At 38.7% G+C, this 24,954-nt stretch overlaps 1 protein-coding gene across 1 annotated transcript in view; it reads right to left on the bottom strand.

Annotated features, from left to right (window-relative positions):
* The window catches only part of TRAPPC9 (trafficking protein particle complex subunit 9), a 489,725-nt gene that overhangs the window by 210,383 nt on the left and 254,388 nt on the right, over positions 1 to 24,954 (bottom strand). The gene's annotated exons all lie outside the window — the stretch shown is intronic.

The following is a 24,954-nucleotide window of genomic DNA, read 5'->3' on the forward strand; positions in this document are numbered from 1 at the left end:
CCCAAAAAGGAAAGGAAACTTTAGCTTTTTCTTAGTGACTATTGAGCAGCGTGCTAAGAAAGTCTATCTTCAGGGCAAGAGTTTTTGATGGAAGCATGATGATCACCACGCTTCTCACTGCACAGGAAGGTCAGAGGAAGTCTATGAAAAGCAGTGATTATTGGTCCCCACTTGAGTTTTTTCTATACTTATTCCAAAGGGCTCAAGAGCATAATGTTAGTCTTAACACCTTCGCCTCGTAACAATAAATATTTACAGATATTCAACTAAAATGCCACAAAGATCAGCATATTTCACTGTCATCATAAGAAAATGTCAAATATACTACCTGGATTTTCATGAGTTAAAACTTCATCAGGTAAACTTGACACTTTTGACAAAAAAAAAAAAAAAGTCAGATCAACCATAATGGCCCACCTTTAGACTTGTTTCTGCACCAAATTCTTTTCTTTACCCAAAACAAAAATGGCAGCAAAATAGAAGTAACAACAGTTCAACACACGGCAAGACCATTATAACCCTAACAACAATCCTTCCCTAGATAAGCAAGAAATATAAAGAATTTTATCACTTGATACTTGCTTAGGACAACCCGTGGTAGAGATTTCATTCTCATATGGGATGGAGATATCAGTGCGGGTGGGAAGAAAAACTTTACTGACAAAGAGTCGTATTTTTCATTAAATGTTTTGTGATGAAAGAAAGCAGGCCCAAAAGAAAATAAATGATATCCCATCTGTTTAAAAGCATACGGTTATTATCCTACTGTAACAGATCTTGTCCAGATCCAAAAAATTATACACTTTAGTACTTCTCCCTGTGCTAGAAAAATTAGTTCCAGGGGAAAAACAACTGACACAAAGTAATTTTATAACAGTGTGACATTTATAAAAAATTAATGTTTCTGCTAATTGATTGGCTGGGGGAAAATATGGAGTCAATCCAGCTAAGCTTGATGACAATGCTTGAAGAGCAAAAAGGAAAAATCCCTATGCATCTGGCTCCAACTTGCTCATGTGTACCAGGTTTCATAATAAAATAAGGTTTATTCAATCAGACAGTATCCAAATGGATTTGCCCCTTTCCAGTAATTCTTTTTTTTTAAATACTTTTTATTATTTCAACCAAATTTGACAAAATGAGTAGAGGTCTTAAAAGGATAATGTTCTGAACAGCTTCTTGGAAATGAATGTTGAAGAGCAGAGAAACTCCACCAATTCTCACACTAAGCTAAGGGCAAGAAGAAAGCAGCTGTCTTCTAGTCACTAAATCCAACGCGCTTTATGCTGTTAGAAAGAACAAGATTTGCTTTAGTTTTCAACTATCCCCCTCCATCCCTGCCTACCAAGGAAAAACTAAATCAATTTCCCTGCATCTCTGAAATGTCACCTCCCGTCCCTGGTCAAATCTGGTTGACGTTTTCCAAAAAAATATAACCATGTTAATATAAAACGATTAAAATACATCTCAGCACAATCTTTCATCTTTTTTCTTTTTCTAAATTTAAGCTCATCAAACTCAATAGCAGATCACATTTCCTTTCTTGTCATGGCTATGGTGATTGTGAATGAATGACAAAAATGCACATAATTAAAATGTGAGACTAAAGTTGAGAGGCATAACATTCAGGGAGAGATTTAGCAAAGTTGCAGGAGGTTATAGGCGGGTAAAAACGCATCCCCATCTCTTTTCTCTTTCCCTTTTCTTCATGTCTGATTAGGGAGAAACCGTGAAGTATCTCTCAGATCCCTACCAGAATAGTTGATCTGGGTGAATATTAGCAAGTCATGAACTTGAAAGGGAAAAACTGGCCAAAAAGTTAGCTTATATGTGTGCCTACAGAATTTAAATAAAATATATACTGTACTTTTGGCATGTTAAGTGTATTTTAATAAAAAATACTTTCAATTCATATTTTAAATACAACTTTTAATTTGGCTCAAAATGGCTCTATCTAATGGCAAGAGAGGTTTGCTCTTCACAGTACCCAAGAGTCCTGGACCTCTTATGGCCCCACTACACACCTGCATTTCTTCCCCAAAACGTGCAGACCACAATTTTGCTGCCACATGACGTTATGACACAGGCCAGAGGATACATCTCAGCATCATCAGTCTGGCATACTATAAGATAAAGCAAAGATAACATTACATGAATGCAAATAAAAGCTGTTACGGGCTTTTCATTTTGTTTTCTGAGGTGTCTGAAATGGAAACAGGAGATATCAGAGTTGGTTCAGACCTGAACCACTGTCCGAAAGTCCAGCGAATAGGTCATAGCAACTTCTGTGTTCGGTTTTATTCTTTCCCTCAGGGCTCAAATTAAAAGGAAAATTAGTATTTTGAAAAATGAAAAGGAAAAAATGCCTCCTACATCATTAAAAAAAAAAAATCAACATATCAACATCATAAAAAATAATTGTCTAAATCTATGTTGAAGCTTCCACTTCATAACCAGCAGAAAAACTAGAGACAAGATGTGGGACTTGAAACTTTTCCTCTGCTGGCTTTCTGCCAGCTGTCTCCTCCTGTGCTGAAATTAGCACTAACTAGATACCTTCTGTTAGTTATCAATGATACATCTTGCACATTCATTTGGGCATTCTTTTTAAAATATTTATTATCAATGCATTTTGCTGCAATTATATCTCTCTCTTACACTTGAATTTTTTTTCAAGATCAATTTGCATTTCATTTGTCATTTCATCATGACAAAATCCCATTTATTTAGCCCTATATTGCTATGAACTATGATAAATAGTTCAAAATAAATTCACTTAGTTAAGCTATTTTACTAAATGAAAGCAATTTGGACATTTTTTTTTATGCAATCTTAAAGAAAATGCTACAACTGCTCATTACAATGGCAGCCTACAATAAGCAAGCAATTTTTTCTGAAAGCAGAGCTTCAGAGCGAGGTCATGTTTGCCAATATTCTGCTTCAGTCTGGGAAAGAAACCTTACAGAACTTTCTATTGATAATTTCCCTTCCACGGTGACTGATGGTGACCTTTCTGCCAACGTATGAGATATCATTTGCAGACCAGAGACTTCTTCCCTCAACATTCTACAGCAGGTTAATAATAACATTTCCATGTGCACTAAACACAAAGTACCCAGCTACAGCATCCCATCATACTTCCCGTTTCTAGCTCCAAACTGGTTTTCCACCTTATGACATATTCTCAATTCAACATTCTTTGTTTTCCCCCTTTTTTTTTTTTTCCCCAAGGGGAATTTATGATGCTAATGAACATTTGTGAAATAACCATCACAGATTAAGCGTGCTTTCATCCTACCAGTAAATGACAGCTTCAAGCCACTGGTTCAGCATCCTGAGAATCGCTAAGGGATTATTCCAAGTGAGACGACGTGGGGATGTTACAGATTATTAGACTTCATACAATACACATAATTGACCATCGTATTTAAACTAATAGAACATCATCTTCAACCTTTGCTTTGTCTACACAAGCCAGTTGACCCAGGATAACTAATGACTCGCAAACCTGTAGAGCGGACAAGTGTACCCTCATTTCACGAGCTGAGATTACCAAATGACCTGAAAAATTTGCAGAACTTTGTGTTTTCCCAGAAAAATCCTATCACCAGGGGAAGCATCCACCAGCATTGTTGGACTGGAAAAGACTGTCCCTTGAAATTTGTCATAATTAGAAATACTGTTACCAATTCATACTTCAGAAAACAGGTTGAAATTATACTCTCTTCTTCCAGGTCTTATGAAAATTGATTTTTAAATAAGAAAGTAAACATTGTTTTCTCTAAGCCATCGCACCCTTCACACAAATGACACAATTTGCAACAGGTCTGCACTGGAGCACTGCAATAAAACTCCTCTGAGCCTTTACTGGATATTTGGGTTTTATTAGAAGTGTTAAGAACTGGACTGCTTCATAATAAAAATATGATTTCTTTATCTTGTCCCTTTCTGACAACTTAGGATGCAAAGTACATAACGTATTCATCAATAATCCCTTTTTCTGCTCTATGCAAACTTGCCAAGGCACAGGCAGATTCACTGCTTTCCCTCTGACATCCCGTACTGATAAATGGATACGATTTTTTTTTTTCTGCAATTACTATTTTTTACAACTGTGGTTGTATTTGACATTCCCTTCAAAGCCAGGGGCACTCGCAGCCACCCTCTTCTATCTTATCTAGTCACAAAGCCCTGCACTGAAGGAGTTGACATGTAGCTTAGGAAAGACTGAATTAATGCATACAAGAAGCACCTGCTTCGTGTCTCCAGATCTCTCTACTGACATCAGAGCCCCCGGCAATATTGTTCAACTTCAGAACTATCCATTCCCACTGCTACCAAAATCCTCGGTAAAATCCATTGGTGATCTGAAACCAGTGAATAAAAACCGTGTCCATTATTTATGGATATCTTATCCATTTCTATTTGCAATCAACATTTCAGAACTATTTTTTTTTCCTTTTTCCCCTTGCAAGAGCATACATTTCCTTGGAGTGCAAACACTGACAAATTTAAGGTAAAAATAATAAAAAATAGATGAACACATAATATAATGGAACTTTCACGGGGATGAGTGCAAAAAATATATTTATAATTTATTCATATTTTATGAGCAGAAATATTTTGTTATTTGCTTTGGGAACCAGGACAAGCACTTTACTTGATGCCTCTTAAAACCAGCACACATAAAACAGAATGAGACTGAACCAGCTCCCACACTCATACCCCATCCCTTGACTTCGTAGGACCACTGGTTTTACTTCTACTGATGCTTACTCCAGGTAACATCATTTTAAATCACAAAATAGCACAGACATCTTGTTAACAAACCATGCATCTTCCAGTCTAATTCTGAAACCTAAAATGTCCCTGAGTAGTGATGATTTCTCAGAACTCAGATGCGCAGAGGCCTCAGTTTAGGTTTCATATACGGCAATCTTGCAGGAAAGGTTTGCTCAGAGGTGAAAATCGTATTACCATGGCTTCACTCCAATAAAATACATAGGAAAAAAGTAGATTTTTTTTTTTCCTTTTTCTATTCTCTTCTTTTTTTCTTCTTTTTCTTTTGCTTTGCCTCTTTATTTGCAGGGCTTAGTGTGTTCAGTAAGAGCTTTCAGACGTGAAGCTCATGTAGCAGTGTGGGCAAATCTGTTCTCCTGCACTGAAAAAAGTATCAGGACATAACTGTCACCGATGTCAAAACTCTAGTACATAAATTCAGGAATAGGGAAGGCAGCCAGTACAGTACAGTAATCTAAAGCTGAGTTCGTCAATATTTTGGAAATTTCTGATTTAAAAAAAAAAAAAATCTTCACACTATTTTTGCAGACATGCCAAAGAACTTTGTATCATCTCCCTCGCTGGTAATGACATTAGAACAAATCTGGGAGTGGTACCGCACTCTCTGACAGTCGTGCAATTTTAAACCTGGAAAGAAGAAAAATAGACTTTTTTTTTTTTAATGTTTGAAGAATCCCCCTATTTTTCTCTGGTCTGTCGAAGAAGGCCAGACTTTGTGCCAAGTTTCCTGAGCAGGGTATACGAATAAAACGTAGGTGCACGGGAATAATCACCACTCAAGAGATCAATCTCGCAGCCGAGAAACGCTCTGATGGGAAACAATTGGTTGAATAAGAACCCATTCAACACAGCACTGGCCAGACTGGATTCCAAAGCCCACCTTCCTGCCACAGCTGTACCCAGGGGCTGGGAACCTGCCATTCTGAAGAGAAACTCTCCCGAGATAACCATCCGATTTGTCCACGCCATCAAGCGGCCACACAGACTACACGTATGCTGTTTAAAATGCTGCCAGGTTTGTAAAGCTTTCCACTATTTTAAGACCTTTTTCGGGGTCACTATCACTAATGAACCAGAATAAGATGGTTACTTGACACTAAAGTGAAATCCTCTCTGCGGTCCTTCCCACGTTACACTGCACATCGTTGCAAGCAGCAACACCTAATGATTACCTAAAAAATTTAGCGTTATGCACCAAACATTTTGACCAAAGAAAAAAAAAAAAGACAACTTCAGCCACTACCAAAGACATCTTTGAAAGAGGTGAAATAGTAACTAAAAAAAACATCTGATGGATGCTTTTGTAGAAAAACTTACCATGATACCTATACTAGGCTAGATCTCACTTGAATTCTTCTCTAAAATAGGGGTTGCTCTGTACATGGGAATGAACTGAACACTGACCCACAAGGGTATAATAAAGAGAAGAACCTTTTTTTCCTGAAAGCTTCTTCAGTCTAGATTCCTCGTCTTGGATGAAATATTACTATAGTAAGTTGTAAACTTGCAAGAATATGTTGTAGCAATAAAAGCCCTATTTGTTTTAAGAGCTAGCAGGGAAAGCAAGGGCGAATACAACTGCAAGCGCAGAGGTGAAGTGAGACAGGACACAAGCCCCAGAAATTCTGGTGGACACTACATTTTCCTACAATATGAACTAGAAATTTACTTTAAATAGAGTTTGCTCAGAACAACTAGACGAGAAAGAAATAAAATAGAGGTTGAAATAAGTGTTGAGGCCTTTTCTGATTGTTCTTCTTTCTGAATTTCTCCTTTCTGAGTGGCAACAGACTTGGCCCGTTCCCATCTGAGCTACAGGGACTGGCTGAGTTTCTCCTACCTTTTCCTTCAACGAGGTGTCCCTCTGCCTGTGCCCCTTTGCAGCAGGAAAGTCTCCAAATCGAACTCCTTTCTCATTCAGAGGGGAGCAATTTTTCTCTGCCCATTAAAGGGCTCCACGTTGCTGCCCAGCTAAATCTCTTTAACCAGTACTGCGTAAAGGAAGTTCGTATTAGAGCTGCATAACAGGACTGCTTTAGGATCTCCTGAACCCTATAACAAAACCAGTTATTCTCAACCACCTCTCACGTACTGGTTAATTCATGGCAGAACTGGTATCTTTGCTAACAGCCCTCCCGATTTTGAATTTGCAAACTACATTATGAAATCTTAAATTTGGGCAAACCCAGTTTCTATCTGAGAACTGTACATAAAGTTTGTGACACGAATGTTGCCAGCAGTTGGTACAATAGTTCATTTTATTGCAATACACATTTTTTCATTTAGAAATATGTTATCAAGACTCTGCGAGTCCTTCATGTTTCCTTAATTTATGTTAAAATCTGCAACCAATACGTTTATTTTCTCTCTCTCCCATTTTGCTCACAAGCATCATGAGTACATGGCATTGCAGTTTTTTATATGACTGTCACACTAGTGTCCAAACATTGGACTTGGCTGCAGATGTAGGTGACTTAAGGAGGGAGCAGAGGACACACGGTCACTCATTCAGGTTCTGAATGAAAATAAGATGTTTCCAAACAATTTTATTTGAGAGCAAAGTCTGGTAGGCTGCTGGTTTAACATTAGCATGTGCTGCCTGTGAAACAGCTGTTTAACTTAAAAATCACAGGAAAAAATAGAATGTTAAATGGAAGAAAAGGTAACCCATCACTAGTGAATAATAAATAATAATCATAATAAACATGATTCTGTTGTCCCCAGTTTCCTAAAGTCAGGCACGTGCCTAGATTTAGGCCCTGGACTAAACCACTACATTGAACTTCATTTGATAAACTTATCAACACAGAAAGCAATAGGGCATAGAAGTTAAGCTCTCCCAGTACGTCACAAAATAATTTGATACAGACAGAAAAAGTAAAATAAACAGCTTAAAGTAACATCTTTTGTGCTAGTTTTGCTGCAGTTACAGCCTGCATACAGCCAACAAAGAAGCCCAACACAACACAAGTGATAGCGCGGCTCAACGTGTACCAGGATAAGATGCCTAAACGAGCATCCCTAAGAAAGAAAAATTAGCTCCAGTGTGAGACTGCTCCTGGTTTTAATTGCAATTTTATTTCAAATCTCTTTCAGAATCTGTCTCCACAGATCTGCCTCTTTCCCATTTACACACAGAGCAGAAAGAACTACACTGTCAAATAATGATTAATAAACTGGGGAAGCAGTGGGAGACTTCCTAAAGGTCAACTTTCCTACAGGTCAATTTTCCTACAAGAAATATAGGGGCAAAAGCAATTTTTCCAATAAACCGCGAGAAGGGCTGGTCTTGCAGGATAAGGCACAGAACAAGCAGCTGGCAGATAAGGACTTTATTGCTGCGCTCCTGATCTCTTGCAGCAGAATTTGGGAAGATTTTGACATGCAGTGTCAGAATTTTCCCTTACAAATATCAGCAGAACCCCAAAAAGACTCGAGGTCTGGATACCCTCGGTTTATTTAGGAAGCCTAGCAAGACACTGTGCAACCTAAAGGCTCTCAAATAATATTAGACTGATGCTACACAATCATTAAATAGTTCTTACCACAAAAATTGCTGCATCATTAAGACCTCTCTGTCAAAGTGCATTCACCTTTTCTGAAAACACCTCCCCCCGTTTCTCCATGACCAGAGACAAAAGTCAGTTTGATTTCTAAATAGGCAGGCAGAAGTCAAAAGAGCTATGCAAGGTCTAGGGAAGAAAAAAAAAAAAACCAAACCCTAGGACTTTATGGAGGCAGAAACAAAAATATAAGAATTTGGCAACTTATTCAAAGTAAGACTGCGGCAGAGCTAACACAAGTGCTATGGGCTCCGGGGTCTGTGCCCACACCGAAGCGTGGCAACACCCCAAATGTGGAAGGTACGTATGGGAATAATGTGATCAACCCACGGAGTTCAACATGAATACATCTAGGTGTAAAATTACTCAATGCCCAAGTACTTAAAGCTTAAACGATCAGATAAAACAAGCCATTAATGAAGCATTTTGTAATGAAATATTTAATATACTTTGGATAGTATGACTTACATTAATCTATACCACGTATGCTTCACACCCAGAGTGGGTAAAATACGGAAGCCCAGTAAAATACAACTAAGTTAGGCCTATCCTGGGGAATTATTTAGAAGGAAAATGGCCTTATTTGGTTAGCTTTCTTAGGTAGGCCAGCAACTAGAGAAAGCCAAAAAAAAAAAAAAAAAAAGGAGGGGGAGAGATATAACCAAAAAAAAAAAAAAAAAAAGCCAGGGGAACTGTGTCTCGGTGTATGTATCACTTTACACTTTTTTTTTTTAATAACTGTTTAAAAAAAAAACATTTTCCTTGAGAATTACTTTGCTGGATTTAGCTTTACATTTCTTACTTTCCTGTACCCACACAATGAACTGCAACAAATACCGTTGCCCACTCAGCCAGAATTAGTGGAAAGTTAAATATAAAGTACATAGTGAGAAGGGAAAAATGCAGTTAATCTCTTCTAAAACAAGGCTCAATGATACTAAATTGGAATGTATAACCAAAAGTAGTGAAAAATAAAATTGTTTAGAAAATAATCAAAATACTAAGTCATAACTACAACTGCACTGTCTTCATCAAAGTACGTGCTTTGAGATGCTTTGCCTTAAAAAAAAAATTAGAGATAATGTATTAAGAAAAAAGTAAATCTCATATTTTAAATTATTTTTGGTGATGAGTGACACACTACTCAAATCCTTTTCCAATTTCATAGAACTATAGAAGGGTTTGGATTGAAAGGGGCCTTAAAGATCATCCAGTTCCAACCCCCCTGCCATGGGCAGGGACACCTCCACTAGACCAGGTTGCTCAAAGCCCCATCCAGCCTGGCCTTGAACACCTCCAGGGATGGGGCAGCCACATCTCTGGGCAACATCTTCCAGTGCTTCACCAATCTCATAGTAACAAATTTATTCCTCATCCGCAATCTAAATCTACCTTCTTTCAGTTTAAAATCACTGCCCCTTGTCCTGTCACTACAGGCCTTGGTAAAAAGTTTCTCTCCATCATTCCTGTAGCCACTTTAGGGACTGGAAGGGGCTATAAGGTCTCCCTGGAGCCTTCTCTTCTCCAGGCTGATCAACTCCAACTCTCTCAGCCTGTCCTCACAGCAGAGGTGCTCCACCATTCTGATCATCTTTGTCACCCTCCTCTGGACCCGCTCCAACAGGTCCATGTTCTTCCTGTGCTGAGGACTACAGAGCCGGATGCAGCACTGCAGGTGGGCTCTCACCAGGGCAGAGCAGAGGGGCAGAATCCCCTCTCTCGCTGGCCAAGCTGCTGGAGATGCAGCCCAGGATGCAGTTGGCTTTCCGGGCTGCAAGTACCCAATTTCATATCCTAATGAACATTTTTCCTTTCTATTCTTATGTGCAACACCACATATTTCAGTTTTGTAAAAAAGGCATTGCAAAATTGGTTTTTTTATAAATTTTCTGTGAACAAAACCATGCATAACATTTCATTTAAAGAGAACAGTTGTTAAAATACTGATAGCTACTCCTAGTGGAAAAAAAAAAAAGGTCTTCAGAAAAAGAAAAATCTCCCTGGGATTAAATGCTTGTTAATCAATTAGATTTGCATTTTCAAAAACACTTGCGCCCACCATCATGGACAGATGCATTTCCAAATTGGAATAAAAAGTCCGTTAAATTCAAATGCATTTTTGCAATTAACAGCAAAGAAAATGAATCATTCCAATACCCATCACCTTCAATGCTGTTCCAAAATGTGGACTCCTAATAAATTTCCACGCTCTTCTCTTATTAATGGTTTTTAACTCATGAAACTGCAGTGCAGAACTGAAAGCGGCCCATAAGGGAACAACTGTCAACACATGAGAACAAGTTGTCCACAATCTCATCAACAGGCAAATGCCACAGCATCTATGATTGAGAATAACCTGACATTTCTGAACTAAAATCCGATCTCTGCTTGTTTTCCAGATGAACTGATTTCCCAGACTGCTTTTTCTACCTGCCGTTTGCCGATCCCGCTTACTCAAGTGCATCACTAAGTTCCTGAGCTGACGAGATGTGCCACGCAGGGTATTCCGCAGGCAGCACACCAAGGTAAAACCGACTTGAAGGGTTACAATCAAAAACGCATGGATGTCTTAACAGGCACAAAGCTCTTTTCAAGCTTCTGTGCATCACAGAATAAAACGGAAAGTAAAGTTTCTAGCTAAAGTCTCACACGGTATCTTAAAATAGAATATATAATTTGAAAATAGTAATCGTTCTTATGGCAGGATTTTATTCAGGTTGATGTGTATTGTTTGAAAAACCTCCTTGTGAGCCCAAAAGGTCTTAAATATGGACCAAAAGGTCTAAAAAATGCCTACTGACTGAATGGCTGGGCAAACGCTATCAGCTTCTGCAGATTTTTACATTTCTGTTGAAATAAGCAACTATTGTGTTCCTCTTTGGTTGAAAGAAATCTCTTATAAATCTGCATCATAACTTCCAAATTTGCAAGTTCTCATGGATCTGCTGTTGGCCATACGTTGGCTCAAAAGGAGCCCCATGCATTGAATTATATTAAGAAGGGAAAATTTGGAGCTTCCAAACTTAATTTGCTTTGAATCACCAAAATGAAAACCAGAAGCAGCTGCTTGAAGTGCTTTGCCGGGCAGTGCAGAAGGAGAGTCGTCATTCATTTTGACCATTTCTTCCTTTCTTTCTTCCTTCCTTTCCTCTTTCAGGCCACAAGCATATCAGCATTTGGGAATCCAAAACTCATTGTTGCATTTCTATCATGTTTTATTTCATCAAATATGATGACTTTACTATAACAAAATGATAGAATGAAATTGCTAAATGATCAGAATTAACTACAAAGATTTTCAGAAACATCTGGAAGTTTGATTTGTTTCAAGTTCATCTCTTTTACTGTTTATTTTTTGTCTTTTACTGATTACTTTTTGAATAGAATCTGAAATGCAAGCAGACTGATTTTTATTTTACTTGTCACTTTGTGAGGGATCTTAAACCTATGTAAATTAACCTTCTTTCTTCCTATGATTTACTCTCTTCTTAAAGCAGAATTATCATTTATGATTTTTTCTGCATCACATAAGATTTCAGATATCATAACACATGAAAACATCCAATTGATTTTTCTTTCCCTCCAACTGAAGCATCATACATTGCTTTTCATGCTACTTTCTCTCTTTTCTGTTCAGTATTTCTTTTTGTCGAAGCTTTTGGAACTGAATTTTGAGATTAAGGCTACACTGAGACTAGCTGGTGTTTGTCATTGAAGAGAACAGCAAAAATTTTCACCTCAGGGTAATCTGGAAAATGGAGTTAAAGACCTACAGAATAATTTTAAGGAACACGGGTCAGCATAAATGTCAGTATTATGAATGGCCAAGTAAATAGATTGAGGAGAGGGAGATGAGGAAAGAGCGAGTACTTAATTATGGATTGTAATGAAACATTAAAATTCTTTCTGACGTGAAGAGTGATCCTGTTTGTTGTGGCTGATGAATGCTACCAATTTTGGTTCAGTTTCACTATGCTCAAGGGCTTTGAGAAAATTTCAGCAACAAAATCCATAGCAATAACGTCACTATGGCCTTTTTCTATTTCTGAGTTGGAAAATCACTAGGGTAAGTAATAAAATTCAGCAAAAAAAGAGGTAAGAAGGGTACTTCTGGTGACCTAGAGACGATCATTCAAGAAAAAGGTTATTGAAAAACATTGTATTAACAGCATTTGTAGCACATGCTGTTATTTAGATAAACTCACTTGTTTAAGACTTGATTATAACCTCTAATTATTATGCAATTCATGTATTCAGCACAATAATTTATAAGCTAATTTGCTAACTTTATTTGTAAGTGATTGTACAGAGACGATCACATCAGTTTGTTCACCCACAGATTCACAATTAGGGAAGGAAATCTTTATTTCATGGCAAGCCTATTGAAAGTTTTCAGGAAAAGAAAGTAAAACTATCCTAACGATTCTATTTTTAAAATATTAAAATAAATCAAGTAGAAATCCCTTCAATAATCTGTTGCCAGTTTAGAACTCACGTTTTTTCTTTCCTTGCTGTATTTCTAACTTCCTATGGAGTTTTGAAGATATTTTTTTAATTCTCAGCAGTGCTTACATCAGATTTTGACAGGGATGGTGAGTGCATCATATAGGATTTATAAACTACTCTTTATGAAAGGTTTGTGGAATTCAGTGCAAAGCTTAAGTAAGCAATACAGAAGTTTTAATCAAACACATTATGAATTTTATACATTTTCAAAACAGCTAGTTACAGCATATTTTCATCCCTTAAGGATTTGCTTATTGCAGAGTAACCAAAATATTTATGATTGTTAATTACTTTTAACAACAACAACAACAAAAAAGGTTATTCCTTTGAAATTGTCATTCATTTCAATATTTCTTTAGGGCTTTCTTACATCTTGCTGATACTCGAGCTTGTACCATTTAATGAAAAGGCAAAATTCAACATCAACATGCTTTCTTTGAAGTAAGTCTATATGCTACCTTCAGCTTTGGGAGGAACAGAGGTGGGAGTCAGGTTGTAAGAATGAGGGAAATCAGTTGTAGGCTATATCCCATCTAAAGCATTATTAGGCTACATTCTCTATATTCCACCTGTACTCTCACACCTACTTTATGTCGGGGCAGTTACACTTAAACACACAAGATCTGAGCTAAGAGAGTTGGTGCCTTCTTAAAGAAGACTCAGTATCCTTAGCGTACAGCCAAGCCTCAGAAGGTACTGAGAACCTGAGGTTGTGGGCTCCACCAGAGAGCTGGGGATGCTTCGCAAACTCAAACCCAGCAAGTTAAATTTTGATTTTGTATGCATGGAATGGTAAATAACAATGCACTGTAATCAGTTGCTCCTATGAAGAATGAGCTGCCCCTAATCTGTGTAACAAAACCACTCTCTTGCTAATCCATCAAGCACTTTGCCAAGGACACTGCAGGGACACTAAAAGCACCAGTTTCACTGTGGCAGGATTTCTACTCAGCGTGTATGCGCTTGTTGGTATAAGGGAAGAATATAATTTGTTGTGACTAACAGCTTTTATCTTCAGGGAAAAAAAAAAAAATCTCACTACACAGCAAAGTTCTTTTCTATTGATCTTTCTTTTCCCCCATCGTTAAGGTATGAAAGCTCTACGGCTTGCAGCTAAACAGAGCTGGGCCCCAAGGTTCTCTCTGAACTTCACTTCTTGACAAGCAAATCAAGAACGGAGGACTTGATTGCAACTCAACACTGTACACAGGTCAGAGCAGAAGCAACAGAAGTGTACGGTCCACAGAAACCACACCTTGTCAATCAGGTTGTCAGAATTATTTTGAAAATCTTTTCCTACCCAGCACCAAATTCTTTCAAAAATTCATTGAGATCGTGTTTTTTCTCTTTGAACTCTGTAGGAATCATCTTCAAGCAATAAAATCATATCGCCTGCCAGAAAGGGAAAAAAAAAAAAAGAGTATACTTTTATACTTCTCATAGCATTGCAACATTCATGAACCAGTGCGCTTTAGTTAAAGCTCCAGCATTCAGCTTTTTCATGAAGCATGATGTTTCCATAAATTGCAGCCACATCTTTCCTAGAGGAATGTGAATAAAGTTTATTTATGGAATGTTCAGCAAGTGGATACAGGGTGAAAATATCACTTGTGTCTTCAAAGACTAAATTGGCAAGTTTCTGTATCCTGAATTCCATAATCTTGTCCACAAGCTTTTTTTCTCCTCCAAATTTTATATTTTTTGCACAATCACACTCTAATCCTGTAAACCAAACTGACCTGCATATAGCCTCAGTAAATTCTTCGTACACATACATAAGCACACGTGCGACAAGAAACACTATAAATAAAAACACATAAAACTGTCTTAAAATAGGCACAACAACAACCACCTCATAGAAAAATGTGAAAGCTGAGACAAAAAATATGGACCTCCTGGAATGAATACCAAGATGACTTGGGTAAAGGAACAAAGACCACTAAATCTTGCAAATACCCAATTTAATTCTCTTTCCCTTGGTCATTTGGATTTAGCTGGCAGGAATCGAAATCTGTGCCGCAATGTGACAACCACAGGTAATACTAATAGCAGAAATAATTGTTCACCCATAACTCATTATGTGTTAAAATCCTATTTTTCCAAGGAGATCAAATATCCATTAGTCTCATGCTTTGTTTTGACTTGGCAGACACGAAAGAAGTATGCTCCCAGACAAGGTGAGCGTAAATAATTGCAAAATTATTTTTGCAGAAAAATATAGAAGAATGTACATACTTGAGAGCCAAAAGCCCTCTTCCTACAACTTCATGCACTTGAGTCTCGCTAAGAGGTTGAGTGTACGTCGGTTCAGAATAATACTCAGCAGTGATCCAAATACCGCTAATGCTGAAGCAGATGAATAGAAAATTAAGATTTTTAAAATTGCCTGTTTCCACAAGGCCTGAGGCTCTTAAAATTCCGTATGCATTTTCTGTCTTGAAATGATGTATGAAATCTTCAGTTGATAGGATGTTCTAGCATAGGTTCTATTATTAAGCCATGTGAAGAGGCATTGGTAATTATTACCAATTTTATTTTAGGCATCAGTACATAAAAGTAGCTGGAAGAAGTTCTTTTCAAACAGTTCTCTCAGTCTTTCCAGACCGATGTCCTACAGATAAAATGTAACCATCTTCCCAAAGAAAACGTGTGGGTTTTCTATACCAGGAAGGGTCAACCACTCTCACAAAATTAAGTGATTAGAAGTTCTGGTGTTCTGTAGTGAAAAACCCCCACTAAATAATAATAGCATAATGAAGTTAGCTTGGCAACAAGCTTCCAGAAAAGAACTGACTCTCTAAAGAAAATTTTAGAGAAAAATCATTAAAATCTCTGAGATGGAGATGCTGACAGGAACCATTCTCAGGGTGCCCAGGAAAAAGGTGAATTGCAATACATAAAAAGCTATTACATTTTGTCATAGCTCAGATAGGTAAAAATTAGGAATCCTAGGAGTTAGTACAAGAAAGCCTGAGCGTAGCACAATAGCATATAGAACTTTATTTAATAATGACAAGTAACTCTAGATGTTTTAACCCCACAGGATCAGATTTTTGGCTGAACAAAAGAACTGAATGGAGAGAACCTTTCTTGTGACACCTTTAGGGCAAACTGTTCTGGTTTTAGCAGTTTCACAAGAGAAACAGCTAAGACATACTGGTCTGTGCCCACTAAAGCCAGACACGAGCCACATCAAAGAAATACAAAGCATTCTCCAAACCTGGCTCTGCGAAGGCCATACACGCACAGTGTGGGAGGGAGGTAAATGGCATCACTTTTCTTTACTTGCCTGCACATCCTTACGTGCCTGAAATTCTGTACCCCATCAGTAGAGCAAGACAAGGATATTTTACGATGAGAGAGAGCAGAGCGAGGGAGGCCACTGCTGGCTCTCTTCTCTTGCATTGCATGATTTATTTATATATATTAAAAAGTCTATTTGTAACGTACACATCCTAAAATTCAGGGACAAGAAGAAAAATACAAACACGTAACTGAACGCCACAACTTCTCCCAATGGGCTCAAGTAAATCTGGATTATTTTCACACAGATCTGCTGATCGGCAGGATAAGCACTGAATACAAATACGTGTTGATTTGGATTTGGGTTTGGTTCGGTTTTTTAGAAAGAAAGATCATGTTACCCCCTTTCAAGCAAAGATGATGCCATATACTTTAACCAGATTAAATGAAAAGCTGAGAAGGTAAACCAGTAGTCAAAATTTTAAACACTTATTCTTTTAAAAGAAAAGATGACACAAGGAGAAAACAGGTATTGACCCGCAAGGTTTTCTGTGCTAATCTTGCACCTTGTTAACGTCTTAACTAAGGCAACAGATTCAGGGCTCCCATTCTAGAAAAGCTATTTAACTTTCACAACCTGTTTTCCCTTTTCTCATCATAACCTTATGTCCTCCGTCTCACCTTAAATTCTAAATATAATTAATGTAATTACTGAAGAAAATCTACAGTGCACGTAAGAGGCCTTTGCAAGCTATTTATAAGCAAGTTAACCAGAAGACGGAGTTGGGGTGGAAACATGCAGTCAAACCTGCCTCTAACTCATGGATTGACCTTGGGGAGTTGAAAAACAATGACGATCCCCCTCACATCTGGCCTGACTTGGTATTTCTTTTAATATTAAGATTCGTCCTGCTCTGAGTGGGGTCTGGACCAGACGATGACACAGCTCTGGTCCTGCTACACCATATTCATTCCATACTGTACCGTTTAGTGCTTTTCAACTTCTTCAAAACTTGCATACTTTGCTGTAGTGCCTTCACCTTTAATCTAAATTTTACATTCTGAAACTACTGGTTTATGGTATTTAAGTGTGTTTGCAAAGCAATTCAAAAGTGAAATGTAACTACTAGAAGTGATTTCATAATTTAAAAATATCTTTTAAAATTTTAATACATGGCATCACTCGTCTTTATTCCTGCAAATATTTGCTCCAAAATATGCAGCAGGAGTGCTAAATGAAAGCTGTTCTACACAATATATAGAAGAAACTAGAAACAGTACAAATACTGAAAAAAGTGATTCCATCTATTATTCAAAACAAAGTTCATACACAAATAACAACTATACAGACCTCCACACCCTCCCACATCATTAGGTGGGTATCAAATTTTACTCCAGTTCTGTATTTCCAGCCCTCTGGGAGAAAGCAGAAATATCTGCCTTTATTCCAGCTGCCAGTGTAAGGGTAAGTTTTAAAAGTTTTAAGATAAATCACCCTCTATGAATAATTAATACCGCTTTCTCAGTTAGATTTGTGATTATTAAGTCATTGTTTATTTTTACTGATGATTACTCTGGTTTCCCTTCTTGCGTTTAGTCATACAACTCTAGAGAAAAAGGAAACTTCATCAGATAACTTGCAAATTCTGGTAAGAATTGAGCAGTCAGTTCTTAAGAGTTTTGTATTTTAAACTCTCCAGCTGAACAGGCATACGGATCAAAGGATATTCTGCAATGGGTTTTCATATGCATAGAACCAGCCTTGGATTATAAAGTATTCCAGCAGCGGAAGGTCATAAGGTTGGTACAGTGAAGCCCAGAGAGAAGGGCATCGGTCATAAGACACAATTTTTAATGAGGATCACATAAAGAAGGGTTGGGATAGGGATGAAGGAGCTTCCACTTCCTGAGCAAACTATTTCCTCTCTCTTCTGGGGAACAGAGCATCTGAGACCACAATTCTCAAAGCAAGCAAGCCAATCTTCCCATCAGTCATTCAAACCACTAATGCTACAGAAAACTATCTGTGTTTCTCACCGGGTTTGTCTTCTGTCAGACCGGTGTGTTAAATCAGCTCCGGGAAATCTGGCGAGAGTCAAAGCTGCAACAAATTAGGTAGTAAAAGTGCACAAAGTAATTGAGGATATAATTCGGAGGAAGACTCGGCAGCGAGGGGAGAAAGCTGTTTCAGAGAGATCAACTTTGACTTACCCAGCAGCTATACAAACACCAGCGCCAAAACCCAGGAGAACACAACTGGGAAGAGGGGAATGCATAGATACTCCCTCGTAGCAGCCTTCATTTTAGGTCAATTAAAAAGTCCTCCTCAAACTACACTTGAGGAAGGAGAAGGAAAGCAGTGGGTTGCAGGACCAGGAGGACACTAGGAATTTGACATCCCATCTGAAGTTCCCTTGAGTTGAAGTGGGCTTGGAATAAACTGAGCATGGATTTGTGGATGCTCTACCTGCAATTAAAAATAAAACGTCTTCCTAGAGATGGTTTCTTGCAATTCCAGAATGAGGAAGGCGTTTGGACAGAAATTTTGCTGTGATGCTGAGGAGGATACTTGGAAGTCTTCAGGTTCAGAAGACATAAGCCTAATGCCACCTCATTGCCACGGCAGTGGCAGCTAAAGGGAGTAACAAAAAATGATTTGCCAAAATCAAACCAGCCAAATTACATGGGAAAGGACTACTCTGACACACTGATGTGTAAATAAAGATACTGGAAGTAATTCAGTGCAGAAAAACATTTGCTTTGCTTATTAATCAGGGATATCGCCAGAAGCAAAATACAGTCCCATAGTTTTAGTTTAATTTCAAAACTGGTGTGAAAGTCACACGTTATTAAACCCTGAATAGAAGACATTGTTCTGACCAATCATTTTCTAAGCTTTATTCACCATCATTCCTTCCTAGTGCATTTTAAGCCAGTATCATAAATGAGTCATTCACTGGTTAAAACGGGAGACTGCGAGACTGAGCTTCCCACTATATTACTGTCTTATTTTGTAGCCTGAGGCAAAGTAATGATCTTTCCTCAGTCTGTCTATACGTAATATGCACATTATGCTTCTCACAGGGATATGTTTCGCTCACTGATGATAAGAAACATTTCAGTGTTCTCAGAAAAATAGCATCATAAATTCACAAGAGGTAAGCAAAATAGTGAAAACAACTGTCTTCTACCACTGCAGTTGGACAATTTTAAAGTTACAACAAACTTTTTACCTGGATATACACCATTCCCCAGTACCAAGCTCTCCAAGGTTTGCGAGGGTTTGTTTTTTTTTTTTAAATGAAAAATAATATTCCCAAGTCAGTTTCCAGCCTTATAAACAGAATGTTGGCCAGAAAAGAAAAGTCAGAAGTTCATCCTGCCCTCAGAGAAAGATACCCACTTGACTGTTTCAGAACTTCTAATCTGGAGCCAGAAGGGATGAGATCTTCCACGTCATCCCACGAACCCTGAGAGAGAACGGGAACAGCAAGACTCAAGCTCTGTCAGCTCAGGAGGACAACACAAGCCAAGAAAAACGAAGGAGATGCTGGAGAGTGTATTAGCACAAGCTGAGTTGGAAAGCTGACGTGGGAAGAGGAGTTCGGGGAAGAAACCAGATAAAATGGTGAAGACAGGATCTGCTTCTGCAGTTAAACAGACTTGTTCGTTTATTTTATTAAAATGCCACTGGAGCCTTGGTCGGTGATGCAGTTGCAGAGACTGATAATGATGTTTCTTCAGATATGCACAGTATAAAAGAGGAACTCTAGCAGTTCTGCAGGAGGATTTTGCAACATTTTTTTCTGGGAACTTGAGCTATCAAAGAGGCTTTCTGCTCATGTAGTTACAATTCTAGCTCGTATTTCACTTTGTTCTTAGATACAATGCATGATGTCCAAATTAGACATCTTCATAGGCTTTGGCTCCCCCATAACATACCTACATTCTCTTTCCACGATTTTAAGCTTTGGTTTGGATTATTCATTGTACAGTTCCCAGAGTTACTGAGTGAAAAGGCAAAATTATTTTCTCATCTTCAACTTTCACTCCCTAGGCACAGATTGATTATTTTAGAAGTCTCATGCAGTGGTTGAGGTACTCCCTTCAGAAGTGTCAAGGAATGTTTTGGAAGGAATTTTTTTGGCCTACTGTAATGCAATTTGGCAGAAACGTGGTTTTCCCTGATGAAGTCTCGGCTTATTTATCTATGTTTACGTTGAACGTATCACAGAAAAATTTTGCAAATTAAAAAAGCAAATACATGTTTCTATGTAGATACTCAGACCCCTGTATGGAACAAGCCTGTAGGTGTGTTTATGCAGCAAACAAATTATATACGTGGGCAGGCAATAGTAACAGTACCTTTTATCACATCAATCTACATTGCCGGCATGTCAACAGCACACAAATCAGAATCCTTAACCAAAGGGAAGATTTTACACTGACACCTAGTCATTTAACTAACAGCAGGAACAACAAAGTTCATTTCCAGAAATGCTTTAACCTTAAGCATCCCAATTTAGATTTTATTAACACAAATTGCACTGGATGCTGAAATCGTAGAATCATAGAAATATTTAGGTTGGAAAACACCCTTAAGATCACAGAGTCCAACCATTAACCTAACAATGCCAAGTCCACCGTTAAAATCGTGTCCCTCAGACCCACATCTACACACCTTTTTAATACTGCCAGGGATGGTGACTCAACAGCTTTCCTGGGCAGCCTGTTCCAATGCTTGACAACTCTTCCAATGAAGAAATTTTTCCTAATATCCAATCTTAACCTCCCCTGGCACAACTTGAGGCTGTTTCCTCTTGTCCTATCACTTGTTCCTTGGGAGAAGAGACCAACCCCCACCTCAATACAACCTCCTTTCAGGGAGCTATAGCGAGTGATAAGGTCTCCCCTCAGCCTCCTTCCCTCCAGGCTGAACAACCCCAGCTCCTGCAGCCTCTCCTCACAAGACTTATTCTCCAGACCCCTCACCAGCTTCATTGCCCTTCTCTGGGCATGCTCCAGCACCTCAATGTTTTTCTTGTAGTGAGGGGCCCTAAACTAGACACAGCACTCAAGGTGGGGCCTCACCAGTGCCGAGTACAGGGGCATGATCGCTTCCCTAGCCCTGCTGGCCACACTATTCCTGGTACAGGCCAGGATGCCGTTGGCCTTCTTGGCCACCTGGGCACACTGCTGGCTCATATTCAGCTGGCTGTCCACCAACACCCCCAGGTCCTTTTCTGCCACTCTTCCAGCCACTCTTCAGCCAAGAACACAGCTCACACAGCCAAGAGTTCCAGCCACTCTTTCCCAAGCCTGTAGCGATGCATGGGATTGGTGTGACCCAAGCGCAGGGACCCGGCACTTGGCCTTGTTGAACCTCATACCTTTGGCCTCTGCCCATCCAGCCAGCCTGTCCAGACCCCTCTGTAGAGCCTTCCTACCCTCAAGCAGATCAACGTTCCCACCTAACTGGTGTCGTCTGCAAACTTACTGAGGATGCACTCGATAGAACCAGCCTCAAACACTGAGCCCTGGGCACTCCACTCGTGATCGGCCGCCAGCTGGATTTAACTCCATTCACCACCACTCTCTGGGCTTGGCCCTCCAGCCAGTTTTTTATCCAGCAAAGAGTATGCCCATCCAAGCCATAAGCAGCCAGTTTCTCCAGGAGAATGCTGTGGGAAATGGTACCAAATGCTATGTTAAATGCTATAAAGAAAGAGATGCAGTCAGACGAGGCTACCTATAGCTTTTAATTCCTTACAAATCTTGAATGGCACCCAACCACAAGCAGGAAATCACAGAAAAAATGTCTTAAAACTCTTTCAGAGATTCATGAGAGCTTCAAACAGATAATAAACCAAGTCAGTAGTTACACTAACTATCCACTAGCAGCAAGTCACTAGTTACACATAAAATACATTCACTTAAACAGGACTGGAATCACAAGTCATCCTAGCTTTGTATTACAGAGACAGCATTAGCATCAACAAGACTCCCGAGCTGAGCAAATGTAAAGGACAGGACAATTAAAATGTTAGCCACTGCCTGCAGCTTTATTTGCAAAAGCGTTCCCAACGTTACCACCATCAAACAGCTGCTGCTTCAGACGGAGTGAAACGCTAAGACCTAGTACTTCATTTTAATTTGAACTGGATCTACAGCACAGGCTCTGTATATACAATAAACTGAAGTTCACGGATTAGCTCAAGTAGATAAACTGAACTCTCCAGATGATGCTCTGCAGCAGCCCAAAAAGTGCAGTTGAAATGATGAGATTCTCCGATGTACATACAGTTTTGCACAGGTCTCCACACATCTCTCAAAACAACTCAATCTTCCTCTAATAACAACCCTTTGATATTTCAGTCGTTGCGAGGAGATTTAAACTGAGATTCCTAAACCGAAACTTCAGCTGTGTCAGGAATCGTTAATCCTTTTATATAGTAACCAGGAGCCAAATACGTTTTGTGATGACAGACTGCAAATAAAAGGACTTGCAGGGCCATCAAATGTGCTCGGGGCATCGCTACAAAACGCAGCATAGGTATATGAGGTCAGAACTAGGTCACATTTCCATATTTCACAAAATTTGCCAAGTTTCAAATTACAGGCAATCACGCAATAAATCTCAAAACACAAGAGAGCAAGAAGATAAAAATTCCCTTCGGTTAACAAAGAAATCAAGAAAAGAATATACAAGTCTCAGAGCAGAAAGGAGAACAGATAAAACCCCTCTCACAAAAAACATTTGCAGAGAACAGTAATTACAGGCAAGCATTTTTGTCTTCACTACGGATACAGCTTTGACATTTCCACTCTCTCACGGAAACTATGTATTTAAAGCGAAAATATGAAACTAGTAAAAGGCAACTGTGAATTGCTGCATGTTCGTTGAATCTATGTCAATAAAGGCCGGCTTGCAATTATTTTTAACCTATCTCTGCACACGGAAGAGATCCAAGGAAGAATGTAATGAAAACAAAGTGTTTTAGCAACTGACTTGCATTGAATTTTACAAATATACAGCAAAGTTGAACATCAATAGTTACCAAAATTTACCAGTCTTCACCTTCATGCCAATACATGACCAAGCAGGAACATTAGCCCATTAGACTCCGAAAGAGCCGCCTTTGCTTTTACTAACAAAAGCCACTGTTTGTGAAAAAAAAAGGAAAAAAAGCCTTTTTTTTCCCCAAGAACTAGGTAGTATGTGAACATCTATCTATAAAAAAAAGCAATTACAAAAAAAGGACTTCATAGAGATTGTAAAATTCCAACAAAGGCACCACCATTAAAGTAATTAAAGCTGGTCTAGGCTCAAGTAAGAATTAGTCTAAGAAAGCAAGAGAGAATGCAGCAGAGATACCAAACCACATGATATTTCACAGGACTAATGAGTATAAAATTAAGCAAGATTAACTAGGGAAGCTGAAGAAAACTAGAGTATACATCAGGATTTCCACAATACTCTAGTAGCTAGAACAGCAAAATCATACGCATTTTCACACAACATACCAACAATCGATTTAAACACTATTTTGTCAGTCTCTGAGCTAGAACTTACTACTTTTTTTTTTTTTCTACAGACACGATGACTACTTCTACAGGCTATGAAACCTATAAACAAGTAACTTATTAATTTGCAGTTAAAATCACAGATAATGAGTTTATGTAATTTTTTATCAGATTCTCTGCTGATTCCTTCTGTAGTCTAGCAGTTATAGAAAGAAACAAAAACCATCATTCTTTCCTTTGAAAGAAATCTTCATGCTACCATCAAAATCCCAGGAATTTCCGGTTCTCCCAATATATTAAATCCATCACCGATGTTTAGAAACTTTCTTTTTCATTAAGAAAGTGCGTATATGTACACATCATGAAGTCAAGAACTCAGGATAAATTCCTCCATTCCATATACTATGTCCATATCTCACATATGAGCAACCACCTCCCAAATCAGCGTGAAGCCCCAGGAAGTGTCCTTCTTTTTCCAAGCCACGCATATTCGAAGATAACAAATCAATAAAAAGAAAAAAATATCCCAGCACCACAGGACCTGAAGCCATGAGGAGCAGACACCAACGTGGGTTTAAAGAGTTAGAGCAGGGATGGCCAAGCGCTTTGAATGACAGCAGGACACCTTTTGACAGCCCCTTCTTAGGACGGTCTCTTCCACATGAAGACTGGTTGTTCACGCAGGTGTCCTCCTGCCTAACTGAGCCTTTCTCCACCTATTGTCCCTGCTCCTCATGATCTTCCTCAGATTTGTTCCTGTGTTTCTTATGATGGTAAGCTAAATAAAGAGTTCATTACCTGAGCAGGGAGGAGGAGAAGCTGGGCTCCATCCTGCCCTCCTCTTCTGCCCACCTCTAGTTCCCCAGCACAGGAGCCCACTGCTCCTCTGCCCCAGCAATCACCCCCCCAATACAAGGCATCTCGGATTCAACCTCCTAAACCTGACCACCCCAAAAAAATAAGAGAAACCACTATTTATTTTTTCTGGGTTTTTTTTCTGCCATTTTAGTGAGTTGATTTCAGCCACCATGCTATGACGTGACAGAGCCAGAAACACGAGTTGCTTTCACATAAGAGTGAGAGATAACAGATAATGGGACTAAGCAACATCTGTTGGTTTTGATAGGAACAAGCCATTAATGTCTTGTATTTTCATAAAGCTATACCCTCCCTTTTTCTGTCATTCCCTTCAGCCAATGCCCATTTACCTAAATCTCATTCAACTACATAAGAAAATAATTGTAGAATTGAGATCTTTTCAGTTTCTCCAATTCTTTTTTTTTTTACAATCCTTCAATTTTTGGCTTATTTATGTACA

The sequence above is a fragment of the Numenius arquata genome, chromosome 3, assembly GCF_964106895.1.
Source record: "Numenius arquata chromosome 3, bNumArq3.hap1.1, whole genome shotgun sequence".
NCBI classification, from domain to species: domain Eukaryota; kingdom Metazoa; phylum Chordata; class Aves; order Charadriiformes; family Scolopacidae; genus Numenius; species Numenius arquata.